Source organism: Uloborus diversus, chromosome 4 (genome assembly GCF_026930045.1).
Source record: "Uloborus diversus isolate 005 chromosome 4, Udiv.v.3.1, whole genome shotgun sequence".
NCBI lineage: Eukaryota > Metazoa > Arthropoda > Arachnida > Araneae > Uloboridae > Uloborus > Uloborus diversus.
The window spans coordinates 129,805,611-129,818,612 of NC_072734.1; the positions used below are offsets into that span (position 1 = coordinate 129,805,611).

The window sequence follows — 13,002 nt, forward strand, 5'->3', positions numbered from 1 at the left end:
TTTGATTGAAATCTAGATCATCATTTTTCCTTTTGTCTTGAATATAGAAGAATACCTAAGATGGAGCGCGCTAACAACGAAATGTGATACATTAAGAGTTTATTTTCTAATTAATGTGTGAAAACTAATACTTTGGTTCTAAATTTCGTGCTGCGCTAGACTCACTAAGTACATTTTTTTTGTTCATCAATGGAACTCCATCCTTTTAACCGCTTTTAATTTTGTATATTTTCATTTATCAAAATTATTATTGTTGTTATATGTTTTGAAATTTAATGTTTGATGTTTTATTTTTTTTTTAAACCGTGTCATGGTAGTAATTTTTTTTTAACGCAAACAAAAAAGCTTATAAAAACTGAACGTGTTTTAAACTTTCAGTATTTCGTTTTCAATTGTTTAAAGAAAGCTCCAGACCGTCTTAATATTTTGTCTCAAAAACAGGTCTTTATTTAGTTAGTATTCATTTATTTATTTAATTATTTTTTTCTTTTTCTTTCAATATTGTCAAATTTAATACATTTTCTTTTCATAAATGAATTTGATTTTATTTGTTCAAACAAAGTTACAGCATGAAAAAAAGGTCAAAAAATAGTATTTTAGTTTTTAAAAGTAAGAAGAAATGCTTAAAGTCTTTGATTTTTTTTTTTTTTTTTTTTTTTGCAGTAATTGATTATTAAGTAATAAAATTCTTTCTATCATTTACATTTTCAGTTTTAAACAGTATACTTTATTCTAAAGCAATTTTCTTCAAAGCAAAAAATAAAACTCACCTTTCTTTACGCATCATTAACTTCCTCAACCTGAAAGTGCAAAAATATTTCTTTTTGACTTGATGTATAAATTTCATTTCTAAATATTCACTTCTAAAAATTAATTAAATAAAATGCATTTCAGATGTACGCAAAACATTAACGTTTAATAAAAACACATTGTATCGAGGCAAATGTTTTTTATCCTATCTTTGAATTGAATATTGAATACAATAAAAATTTAATTATGAACCTGCAGGAACTCGAAAAAAATACAACTTTAAGCTACAAAAAAACTACATATAATTATCATTTGTTGATATTTGATCACGAAAAAATAAATTGAATGATTTTGCCGATGATGAAAAACATTTTTAAATATTCTATTTTGCACAAATTATTTTTTATGAAAAAAAAAAACGCTTTTCAAAAAATATAAATTTCTAATTTTACTTTCTGGTTGCAACTGTATTAACTGACTAAAGCATATACAAATCGCAAAAAAATAAAAAAAAAATGATTTTTAAGCAAATTTTATTTTTCAACACAAGATATAATTGTGGTAAAAGGTTGTAACTTAACGAAAGAAATTTCGTTCATAACATTTTTTTACAATATCGTTTAAACATATTTGAGCAATAAAATTTTTGAAAATATCTTAAAGCATTCATTTTGTTATTTGTTAAAGATAATTAATAATTCAGATATAATTTATGTTACTACGTAAAGAAAATTTCAAATATAATATTTCATATCATAAACGTCTCTACACTGAACTAAATAAAAACAAAGTAGTTGCATACAAGTGTTTCAAAGGTACAAGTAAACACTTCTTGAATTTAAAGAAATGTGGAACATATGTCTGTGTTATCACGTAATACCGATTGTAGCTTCGATACAAGCATTCAATGTTCACTTAAAAATTTTTGATTTTGTGCAATTTTTATTTTTCTCAACTTTTTTTGGTGCAAAAACACATTAGCAACTAAAACACCAATAAGTTTGAAAGTGTACCTTTGTTGTGCAATTTCTTGAAAATTTATACCAAAACTATCTTAAAGCTCCATGGTTGCAAAACTCCAAAATATGAATATTTTTTCATGAAAGATAAAAAGAAGGCATTTAATGTGGCTTTCTTTTTGTTTTGAAAAGTAGATTATTATGCTTGCATTTAAAGGAATACTGGAAAACAAAATCTGTAAAGTTCCATTTAAAATATTAATATATATATATATATATATACCGCTTATTTAATACAGCACTTTCCGGCATCAATGAACATGCGCAAAAGTCTCACGGTATATTTTGATTATTTGTTTTTTCAAAAGAAAAGAATATACCAGAGGCTTACAACAGAAGTGTTAACAACACCTAGCGGTGCTTGAGCGTTCCACGAAGGTTGGGGCCGACCCAAAGGAATATTGGGAAACGTTCTTTCGTTGAATGTTTCGTTAAAACATACATGGTATACGCCTTTGACGTATAATATACTTTTAAAGGATATTAATACAAAAAATGCTTTAAAAATATCTTTTGTTTTCATGAAATAATATGTTAGCTTACAATATATAATGTTTTTATAATGACAAAAGAGCAAATAGGAGTACATTGAAGTTTGGACTTGTATCTCCTTCAAAACAAACGAAAAACTACTGGAAAACCTGATTACGTTAAACAAATAACTTTGTTTATTAAGTAGACCTGTTAAAAATATTTAAGTTAGTTAATCTACATATTTGTGATGTTAAGTACATTTTAACTTTGATTAAAAAAGGTTCAGACATTTTTTTACGAGAAAACGTCTTATGTGCAAACTTTTTCCTGGAAAAAGAATATGCGCAAATTTTCCCACAATATCAGCGGACTCATTAAAAAAAAAAACAAGAAGATTTACTTGCTTAAACTACGCATGTGCTCTTTTTATCGACTTCACAAAATTCCAGGATGTTTTTAAATGAATTGAAGTGGGTTTTAGACCTTTTCAGAAATACAGAAAGAGTAGAATCATCGAATTTAGAACTAGGACTCGTAAGCTCCAATTTAGGAAGAACTGAAAATAGAATTTTGAAGTGGATATCGTGTGGACATACTGTGCTTTGCCCTTAGTTTGGGTTTCAGTCAATTTTACAGGGCCATGGATTTCCAGGCGAAACATCTGATGAAGAAGTTGGGTATATTTTCACATTGGTTGATAAATTATTTCCCCAACAGCTTGAAGTGTACATTCATGAAACTAGTAGGATTCAGAATATGCTTTCGCATAGACAATTGCTCAGGTGGAAACCTGTGAAAACCCGAAACGTTACCCGGATGTAATCTTTGACGTATCGAAATGTTATGCAATGTACTTATTTGTGCACAAAACAAAGTGTTAAGGTATAACTTAGGGTTCGATATGTAGTTATTTACAGAGTAACTCAAGAAATGTAGTTGCATTTAGTGGTGTGCACAGAAATACGAGTAAGTCACTACTAGGTCTATGTATTGACAATGTGAACCCAAATCCTGAGTATAATAATCACTCCACGATGCGTTGTGAGAAGAGAGGGAAGGCTCCGGGGTTTTTTTTTTTTTTTCTCTCGGCAAAAATTTTCAATTTTGTAGTTTTAAAAATGCATTTCACTTTCATATTTTTCAAAATCTTTCAATTTCTTTTTGGGTGTCACCCCCCCCTCCAGACGGGTGACGCCGGGGCGGGCCGTACTCTCGCTCCCCTGTATCGACAGTATATTTATATATATATATATATATATATATATATATATATATATATATATATAATTTTTTTTTCTTGTTGTGGAAGAATAATATGTAGGGGAGACCGGAGCAAGACGGTGACTATGCTAAGAATTTTTTTGTTTATTAATGTATTTTTAAAGATAATAGAATTAACTTTACATGAGCTGTTTGAATAGTCCTTTGTAGTATTAAATGTAATACCATTCAATTTTTCAAATAAAATAAATGAAGAATATTCTTTTTTTCATAACCTTAACAAAACGTCATCTTGCCCCAGTACTGGGGCAAGATGACAAGGCTTTGGAGCAAGATGACAACACCGAAAAAGGTTGAACACATTTTATCTTTTGAATATATTACATAGTTTAACAAATAACAACTGTTTTTACATCTTACAAAGCATCAAATTAAACGTAATGAATTGCAATGTAATACTGAAGTGTTTAGTTGTGCAGCTAACAATAGTCACAAATAAAAAATGCCATTTTCACAATTGGAACATTCATCATGCCACCACTTTTGTCATTGCAGCACTAAAAGTAGAAAGTATTGTCATTTTGCCTCGTGTTTCGGACCGTCATTATGCCCCGGACTGCCTGTTTGAAAGAATTCATCTTCATTGCCATCAAGGAAGGCGATACTATTGCTGAACGAACAGCCGATAGGAGAACCAGTAGTATCCAGTTGATGCTGCTTCCTAGTAGGAAATGGAAAAAATAAGACATTCGTCATCTTGCCCCGGACTCCCCTACGAAAACTAATGACCCCACAGAAAAGTTTTTAGAGAAGTAATTAATGCATTCTATAATTAATGCATGCCAAACTTTGAGTAAATCAGATACCGGTCAGAATTCAACAGTATTTAATAAACAAAGAAATATATTTAGATTTACTGATACACATTCGAAATATGTAAGTTTAACTTTCAGGTAAAAAGCCTTAGTTTCACAAAAAAATCTGCTAGTTTATTTTAACCAAAAAACATACTTTACACCAAAAGGGAAAATGCATTTAAAGTAAAGAATTGGTAGAGAAAACAATTTAAGTAGTTCCGAAGATAAAATCGGAAATCTAAAAGTTACCATTGGTTTTCAAATGTTTCAATTTTCTTTACTCAGTTATTCTTTAAAGTCCATTCTTACTTTAGACCATTAAATAGAAAAGGTCCATTTCACAAGAAATATATTATTCTAAAAAAAAGTAGCAAATCCGATTTATCTAATATGAGTTCCAAAAGTATATAACTTACAAATTTCTAGAAAAAGAACCTAATCCCTCTTCGGAGATTTCTTATCCGTTTTGCGCCATTTTCTTATTCGAATTTCTTTGGAAATAAAATGAGAGAAGTTCAAGTTGTCAGAAAAAATCCTCAATTCGGCGCAGGCATAATTTTATTTAAAACTAGTTCGTTTTATATGCCTGCTTATATGGCACGATATTGATCTTTTTTGTTGCAAATGTGAGACCATTGAGTTTTCCGAATATAATTTCATACATTAGTTTTTTTCATACTAAATATGATTACAAACGCTATCATTAAATGCTTTAACGTAAATATTTGACTTTAAAATACTACAGCTATGGCCTTTTGTTTTTCCAAATTAGAATTTAGTGCTTCCGCTAAATGGGCCGGGCTTGAAACCCTTTTAAAGCATGCATTTTTCTGATCGGCATGGTGACACTTTTTAACATGTCCCAGAAATTTGCTAATTTTCTGGGTTGCTGCAAAACTATATTTTGTTCTGATTATAAGGCTCAGTTTGTCAGCCTCGAAACAGTTGTAATCTGGTGTTAATGTTAGAAATCCATCAGTTTATTTGTACAGTGGTACATTAGAAATTCGAAATATGGAAAAATAGGAAAAGTTTGAGAAGTAAAACTAGATGAAAGAAAACTTCTGAATAATCGCAGTTTTCAATGTCTTTATCACTTGTCATCGCACAGAAACGTTTAATTTTAGCCCTTTTTTGTTCCAGTCTTTGATAGCAGCCCTACACAGACACCAAACTCATAAGCCAATTTTCTATCACTCCTTCCTTTGTCTAGGAATTTGTGCAACATTTTCTTTTACTGTGCAGACACTGTGTTTACGTTTTTCTGACATTTAACTAAAACATTAATCTGCTATGAAAAGTTAACACAAAATTACAACAGACGGAACAGTAGATTAGCTTGTACACATCACAATCGACACACTTCACAGACCTATTGCAACATAACCATAGATTATACAATGATTACGAAACCCGTGCTGATGTACACTTGCATCACATTTTTTTCTGTATTGTATACTGTAGATACTTACGATATTCCTGCCACTATACCGTAGAAAGTTCTTTCCTTCTAAACTTAGGTAGTACACAATATTTTTGCATCACAAGTTGTTTACTTTATACAAAGTCAAAAAAGAAACATATTGAACCAAGTAAAATACTACAAGCATTCTTAGTTCATTTGATCATAAAATCTTTAGAAATAGCTAAGAAGAGTTCAAGTTAAATCCATGATGTTTCCGCAGTAAAAATTATGCTAAGATAAAAATGAAGTATTTACTACAAACACCAGTTCCAAACCATGAATTTTGAAAAAGCCTTTCCTCCGTTATTTGAAACTTCCTAATTCAACTATTACGCAACAAATCGATAAGTTGTACATCGAGCTATTTCAGGTCAATAACAACAACCAAATCACTCAATCAAAGATTTTTCTCCGTTGTGAAGTTAGAAAAAAAAATATTTAAAAAAATTTATTCCAAAGACTATTTCTCTTATCTTTTTTCGAACTAGAAGTTTGAAATAAAACAAATATAATTTAAAAAATGAGCCAGGAAACAGGTGGATCTGCAGTATCAAACGAACAGCTTTTACTATACTGCATATACTTCTCCTCTCAAATTAAAAAGACATTGAGATTAACAGCAATTCTTGAGTATTGTAACCAAGAAATCATATAAAAGAGGGTGGGTTAACGAAGAACGATCGAAACCTGTTATTTCTGGCCTTTTATCGTAAGAATTTTATTTTATATCCTAGAAGGGATCTTGTACTTTAAAATAAAAAGTGATTCTTGCAATGTTTCACACCTGATATTTATATTTATTATCAAACATTACAAACACTCGAAAAACCCGCTTTGCTATACCAGGGGGCCTAAAGCGGTTAAGCAGTTCCGGTAAAGCGGGGAAGCTTAACTAATGGTAGTTTGGTATATTTATCAGTCAAATATGAAATAATAAATGATTATAGCAATTGACTAGCTAACTGCCATTACAAAAAATTTTTTAAAAAAGTTACATTTTTAACTTAAATTCAAAAGGATTAAATCAATAGACTAGCAAATTTCCATCATTAAAAATATTTTTTAAGTTATACCTATCCAATCCAATTTAAATAAAAAATCTGAGTCAGTACATTTTCCAACAAAACATATAGAAAGCGGGTATATCCACTTTACCCCCCTTACTTTTCCCAAAATCCTGTTTTTTTTTCAATATTTATAGCCGTAAACTACTAATTTTAAAAAACAGAATGACCATCGTAGTTTGTAGGCGGATAGTGTCAGAATAACGTAATATTGTTGACAATAAAAAAAAAAGTTATTCTGCGACTAATCACAAGTTACAACCCTTCAGTTTTTTTAAAGAAATGTATCATTTTTTGTAGTTTAAATCTGGTTACGTCATGCCTCTTCACCGCTGCTTCACTGGGACTGATTAAAACTCGGAGGGTTATTCAGGTAAACACGACATACGAATGCATCGCTGCTTGCACACCATGTGGCGGTATACAATTGCCTACCAGCTTTGGACGACATACCCACTTTAGGCCATTCTCCCCTACTTGCTTTTTTACCTACCAGGAATCAAATCAAAAAACAAAATGCATTTTTTTAAACGGCACTTCAGATTGAAAAAATGTTCTTGTGCAGTACTCATTACATTTATAAAGCAGTAACCATTTCAAGGAGAAAAATGCCAAGCTCTTCCAAAACTTACCTCACTGCATTAAGTACTCATTTATTTATTTATTTATTTTTCAAAAAAATAATTCATCTGCTCTCACGCATAAAAAATCCACCTATTCTTAGATCCATTTCAGACTATCCATTCCAAGCAATATTCCCAACAATATTCCAAGCAATACATATCATTCCTTATAGAGAAAAACCTGTATTAACAATCGACATTTAAAACTGGTCATACCATTTTAAAGTGACCCATTTGAGCTGACAAGACAGAAATTAATGGTTGTGCTAAAATGTGTTTGCTTCATAATTTCAAAAGCTAGTTGATGAGTTCGTCATTATTAATATTTTAATTGTAGTAGGAAGGTTGGGCGAGTGATTAGAACAAAACATATTCTTCAGTGCAGATTTTTCAGTTGAACTGTATGCATTCTCCAATTTCAACTGCTGCTAACACTCTAGTTGAAGTCTTCTTTTTGCTGCTTTGCAGTTTTCCCCTTTTTGGAGTTTTTAATTATTAATGCTGAATAACGTTGTAAAGTTCTTAAATGTAACATAATCGTAATTTCACATATCCAATTCAAACGAGTTCTTCCTATGCATTGTCATTTACAAAATATCTCCAGCGAAATTTTTTTCAAATAATGTAATCTTCTATCTAGGAGCAAAAACAAAATTCCAATACAAAAGTACAATCAAATGTATTTTTTGAACCGTCTCGTGTAGCTTCTAAAGAGGCAAAAAGCATTCATGCTTCAAAAACACAATTGCATCTAAAAGTGAACTGATGACATTTGGGACACGTCCTGCAAACTCTTGATTTAATCAATTTATATTGCTCTCCATTCACAAATTGGCCTTAATTCCATCCATTGTATACGAAGCTTTCATGGAAGATAAATGGTGTTGCGCAAAAAAGCATTGCATAGTGATTGATTGCGAAGATTTGTTTACCAGAGTAGCCAATTACTTCTGAAGACGGCTTCGGTTGATATATTTTCCCTTATTTTCTACTGCTTCCTTGAGCTGCTTTGCTTATTAAAAACAGGACCAATAAAAGATTCAAAAATCGGTTTTTAAATTGGTTTTGCTCTTCAGAGAAAACGAATTGCGTTATGAAAGTTCATTTTTCTCTCACGAAAAAAAGCACAGGTCAGATCACTGTTTCTGGTCACGACAACAAAGTATTAACTCTTACACGAATAGTTCCGACATATTTCGTACATGTCAAATTCATATATAAAAAAATAGATATTTTTATTTAAACAAATACCGTCGTATTGGGTATCTTTGCCCCCAATAAGTAAAAATAAAAACAAAGAAAACAAAAAAAAATTGTTTTAAAGTTTCTTCTATATTTGGTATATAGAGAGTTCAATTCCTAAAAATTTTCAATCCTCAAATTTTAACGGACCTGCATATTTCTTAAATTTTAGAAATCAGCGCCAAGTGAAGTAAACCACTACCTTTTATCATCCTTTCCTGAGTAGCGATTAAAAGAGCACAGAAAAACATGTTTTTACGCATAAATTGTCCCCTCCCCCCGTTGTCAAATTATGTCGTCTTTAAGTGTAATGAACTTTGAAGAAAAGTCGCCTAATTTAGCGAGAATTTAAAGGTTTTGGTAGCAGCATCATAATTTTAATATCTATAAATGTTAACGAAGCTACAGCATTTGTTTAAGAGCAATTCCACGAAAAAACAGACATTTGTCCTGCAAATGGCAAGTCTATACTTAATTTGAAAACGTGATAGAAGAAAAATATTTTTGCTCAAGAAGTCGCATGTGTGGTTTCAAAGAAAAAAATATTTTGTTTGTTATATTTCATAAATATTTCTTTTGACTTTGATGATAAAACTACTACGTATCGGTCAGAACATTTTTATGATTGGGGTTTATTGGGGGTAGGGGGTAAAAAAACTATTTGTTTCTTTTTAAGCCTAAAAAACGAACTAGTACGAAAGCAAAGCATGTTTTAAATAATTTGCAAAACAGGCCCGACGGATTATTACTCGAATCAAGAGCTCTAAAGCTGATGTCCGGAAGTGTGTCCCTCACGTAACAGGTGAACTCCCTTAAATAATACCAGAAGAAAAAGTAATTGGAATTTCTTTTTTTGCTTAACAAATCACACGACTTAAGCTCATTAGACGAACAAACTTTTAACTTTTAGCCCATTTTAATATTATATGTATAAGAAATTTTGAGGGAAATGTACCATCAATTGCCCCACATAGGATGTAGAATCTCCTTTGAGTAGTAAATTTTACCTAAATGTCACGGCTTTTTAAATCCCCTGTCCCAGATATGTCGTTTACCCGATTCGTTTAGGTGGAGGCTAGTTAGATGGAAAGTTATGGAATGGTCACAGGCTGATGCTGCTAGACGTCTCAGTGTGTCTCGTAGTGTTGTTCAGCGACTTTTGGATCGATACCAATCCGAAGATTCTATGCCCAGAAGACCTGTTCCAGGCTGACCATGAGCTACAACACCTGCAGAAGACCGTTTTCTAGTTCTTTCGGCCCGAAGGAGAAGAACTACTGCTGTGCCACAGCTCGTTGCACAGCAATTTGCAGCATTAGGAAAGGGAATCTCCGTTACTACGGTGCAAAACACACAATTCAGATCTCCATGCAAGACGGCCAGTTGTGTGTATTCTTCTCAACGAACCACAGCGAAAGATCCGCTTATTCTGGGTAAGAGAACATGTTCCCTCGACCCAGCAGCAATAGGCTTCTGTGCTGTGCACAGACTAGTCCATATTTACACTGGAAAGTGATTCAGGGCATCTACTGATCTAGGAAGAACAGTGCACTAGAAAGCATCAATCCAACACTGTTGAAAGACCACAGTTATAGAGGTGGTGAAATCATGGTTTGGGCAGATATCTCGCTCGGTGGTCACACTGACCTGCATTTGTTCCATGAAGGAACTCGGACTGGTCTGAGATATCGGAATGAGATCCTTGATCCATATGTGCGCCCATATGCTATTGGTAATGACTTCATTTTGATGGATTATAATGCACGACCTCACCAAGCTCGGATTGTTGAGGAGTATCTTGAGGATCATGGTTTGGAACGAATGGAATGGCCAGTTCGATCTCCAGACCTGAATCCGATAAAACATCTTTGGGACTATCTTGGCAGACAGGTTTATGCTTTAAACCCTCCTCCAAAGGCGTTACATGAGCTGAAACAAGGCTTACTCTGTGTCTGGTCTTCGCCTCCTAATCTGGTGTCCGACAACTTAATAAACAGTATGCAAAATCGATGCCGCCAATGAATTCAAGTTAGGAGGGGACGCATTCCTTATTATAACCCATTTTTGTATTGTTTCTATGATATTTTTCTACATAACACTGTGTTTTTTTGTTTTCTTCAAAAATGGACTTTTCCGCAAAGATTGCTTTAAAAAAAAATGTTTTTCAATACACGTATACAAATTTCTATGACGCATTCAATAAAAACAATTTAATGCACTCATTTTCCAAATTTTTTATTTCTACATTTATTCATTTGTAAATTAGACGCAAAAAACCGGTTGTACCTTAACTTTTTGAGGCCAGTGTATATAAATTAAGACATTTATGTTGGAAATCATGCTAGATGATAACATTTGTCAAGATTACGACTAACCAACATTTCTTACTACAAACCAAAGTGATTTCTTGTTATTTGCATTAGTATCTCCCAATTCGTCATCTACCGTTCTTTGCTCCTAAATGTCTTATATTTCTGAAATGTTTGACAAAATTATGAAATAATTCATGATCCCAATTCTACTTTGAAATCCTTTAATTTTTTGCTGTAACCTCTTTCTTAAATGCAAAGACATATCAAAAAATATTTACTTGGAAAAACAATGTAAACGTTGTAACGTTTTTTCATGAAAACTGTTGCTCTAAAAATAGATTAATCCATTAGCAGCGAAAAAAGAAAGTACATTTATTAACTATCCAAAATCAAAAAATTAATTGCCATAAAAAAATCCAGTAACTGTTATTTCTTTTAGCAACATGCTAACTATTTATTCCACATCTTAACTTTTTTTTTCTCTTTGTAAGTATTTGTAGTTAACATGACCGTATTAATTATTTTCTCTTTTACTACGTTCACTGAAACTACTTATAACATTTTGAAAACACGTTCTACTAATTCTCTAGTAATAAATACTAATTATTCATTTCTTTCTTTCTTTCTTTTCCAATTTTGTTTTAACAAAAGCGAAAAAACTTTTAAACCCTTTTTTCTTTATTTTTTATGCTTAATAAATTACTGCGTTCTTTTTTTTTTTTTCGAAAACATATGATAAATACTTTATACGGGGCACATTTTTTTTTGTCGCCTACAAGTGACTTGAGTACAGAAAAATCAACAACTTAAGCGAATAACAAGGATTACAATTTTAGGATCAGATTAGTTTAGTCTTTTAAACAAAAATGTTATTTAAAAGTTTCAATAAAACCTGGAAAAAGTTTTTATTACATGGATTGCCTCTTATTATGGGATGGCACAAAAATTACATTAGAAAACAAAGGTTTAAATTTAAAAACCAACTTATTATCAGACATTTCTTTTTTAGATTACGGGCAATTCTATACCAGCTTATTTGAGACGTTTTTGACAACTCTCTACTATGCTCTTTATTGCGAGTGCTATATCTCAAAAAGGAATACTACATTTTGGATAAATTTTGGGGTAAATGTGAGCCTATACAGAAACAGGCACTGATTCAACTTTGGCGTTAATTTCTCCAAGGAAGACTGATTTTTGCCATAATTTTCTTGAACAAAAATATCGTAATTAAAAAAACAATGTGAAAGATAATTCATATTAAAATGTCGTCTGCTCCAAAAAACTATTTAACTATTGACAAACGATAGAAAAAATTTCAATGTTTTAAAAATATTTATTAGTGGTCATCTTCTATTTGTTGATAAATAACATTTTTGTGGATGAAATGAACAATGTTTTGAAATTGGTTTCAATTTTCGTTCTTTGATTCAGTTTTTGCGGGAACATTTTGATAACTAGGAAATTGGCACGATCATCAAATCTACGCGTGAGTTACTTTATTTTGGTAGCCTTGTGTTAGTAAGGTAACCCTATGCAAATAAATAGATATATCCTTATCTTTGTTTACTAATGTAAATGAAAACATTTCTTGCAGAGATACCAAAAATTTAAAGCTAATGAATTTAGATTAACAATTTCCATATTATCTAAAGCTTTCCGCTTTTGCGAATAGCAAAATTTTGTAGTAGCAATTGAATGAGCAATTAAACGTCAAAAACTCATAAGAAGAAAACTTTGTTGTGGTCAACATACTAGTTTTTTTAAGATGTGGTGTATGTTTGCTATTTATAATTCATATAAACTTACATTAATTTACCTAAGAAATTTGAGTTGGAATATTGAGTGAAAAGAATTCTCCGAATACATCAAATGTTTTTTTAAGCAGTCTTTGGAAAATATATTTAAAATCATTTGACCTTTCGAAAAATTTTACTTATGAAATACTTTTAAGTATTTTCAAAATATGCATTCT

The 13,002-nt window shown here is 31.3% G+C and overlaps 1 long non-coding RNA gene across 1 annotated transcript in view; it reads right to left on the reverse strand.

The window, feature by feature from the left end:
* Positions 1–680: 680 nt before the first annotated feature.
* LOC129220271 (uncharacterized) overlaps positions 681–13,002 on the reverse strand; it is a 172,484-nt gene continuing 160,162 nt past the window's right edge. Inside the window, exon 4 of the long non-coding RNA XR_008580456.1 lies at positions 681–800. This is a non-coding gene — a long non-coding RNA (uncharacterized LOC129220271). The remainder of the gene's footprint in view (positions 801–13,002) is intronic.